The sequence below is a fragment of the Castor canadensis genome, chromosome 6, assembly GCF_047511655.1.
Source record: "Castor canadensis chromosome 6, mCasCan1.hap1v2, whole genome shotgun sequence".
Classification (NCBI taxonomy): domain Eukaryota; kingdom Metazoa; phylum Chordata; class Mammalia; order Rodentia; family Castoridae; genus Castor; species Castor canadensis.
The window spans coordinates 117,044,611-117,046,328 of record NC_133391.1 but is presented as its reverse complement, the minus strand read 5'-3'; the positions used below and the strand labels follow the sequence as shown (position 1 = coordinate 117,046,328).

General features: G+C 50.2%; 1 pseudogene; it reads right to left on the bottom strand.

Moving 5' to 3' along the window:
* Positions 1-730: 730 nt before the first annotated feature.
* On the bottom strand, positions 731-1,388 carry LOC141424304 (CTD nuclear envelope phosphatase 1 pseudogene; annotated as a pseudogene).
* Between the last annotated feature and the right edge of the window lie 330 nt (positions 1,389-1,718).

The window sequence follows — 1,718 nt, the reverse complement described above, 5'->3', positions numbered from 1 at the left end:
AATTTGGCTATAGTTTGTGTGCTAGTGACCTCTTGTGGCAACTCTGTGTACTTTCTTTTACAACGCACACACATACACACACACACACCCCTAAACTGAAATAATCATTGTTGTTTGGGCAATAATCACAAATGTTTACAATGTAGACAAACGGATGGCATCATATATCTATTTTTTCGTACCTCTAATAATTAAGAAATTTAATTACTGTGTGTTTAGTACAGAATTTTTTGTCAGTTAGAATGCATGATTTAAAAAAGAGGAAAAGAAAAAAAGAAAGTTGGTTATAGGTGTGGGGGAATCTAGAGAGAGAAATTGAGAGAAGTAAGGGAAGGATAAGACTGAGGAAGATCCAGTGGCCCAAAGTCCTCGTCTCCCACCCACAGCCTAGCCCTTGGAGCAGCCCTGAATGAGATCAGTTTTGTACAAGAGTTTTAAAAACTCAAACCACAATGAAACTAACTTGGCTTCTCTTTTGTGCCTGCAGAAGCACTGTATGTCTGTATCTCATTCTGGCAAGTCCCGCTTCTCCACCATGTGCTCTTTCAGCTGGCCAAGGCCTCCACTTGTCCCATCTGGGGTTTCTACCCATCCATCCAGTCTGCAGTGTGCAGACTAGGGCTCCTGAGGCAGAGAGGAGTGGGAGGCACAGACCCTGCCCAATCAGTCCTCAAGTGGACAGGGCAACAGACATGGCACCCCTTAGGGGGAAGGGGAGGAAGAGCAGCTGTCACCAGACCCTATGTTGGTGAAGGTTTCTTCTCAGGAGGAAAAGGACATCAGTGGTGAAGCAAAGGCCATCCAGCATTGACAGAAGGTTGAGACATGTCGCTGGGGACACTGAACCAGGATTTGATGAAGATTGCATTGTTTCGGTGGCTCCTGTGAGCCTGTCAGGAGTTATGAAGGGTCACAATGCTGGAGGGGTCACTGTGGGCTCCAGACAGCCCTGGGTGTAGCTGTCCAACTGCAAAGTGCAGTGCTGTCAGTTTAATTTCCTCTTGAGGATGCTCCTGCTGGTGTCCAGTTCATCTGCCAAGACACAGCCATGAATGTCCAGGCTTGCTGTAAAAACACTGGGCAACATGTTTGTCTTGTACCACCTTGAGGATGAAGTCAGGAGGTCTTCCAGGTCGCACTGTGGGCCTCAGAACCCCATCATGGTGAGAGTGAGTAAGTATCTCATCCAACTCCAGCTCTGGGATCTTTCTCTTCACTGGGGCCAGCAGATTCAGCAATACAGGACATAGGGAGACGATATGATAACTATCAGTTTGGTGCTGAACTCCCACGTGACTCAGCCTCTGTAAAACATCAGTGAAGAAACTCCAGAACTTGGCAGTGAAGACAGAGAACTTGCACAGCACCAGCTGACAATGCGTCCCCATCACGACATGGTCCCCATGACCCTGGCCAGAGGCCCAGCTCCAGCAGCCCCCAGCCCAGGGTCGCAGAACGAGGCCCGAGGGGTTGCAGAGATGGGCACCAAGGTGGCAGCTCAGAAAGCCATTCCTGGCAAGGGGAAAGCCCAGTAAGGCTGGAGCTGGGGGACAGGCGTGGACAGCCCATGGGCCCCAGGTGTCAGGGAGTGGCACCAGGTGGCTTCCTGGGAGGTTTCAGGCCAGACAGGTTCAGCTTGTACCAGGCCTTCTGAGACCAAGGGGAAAGGGGATAGAGAATTGGGGAGAGAGCAGTGGGGAAGTAGGGAGGGGAAATGG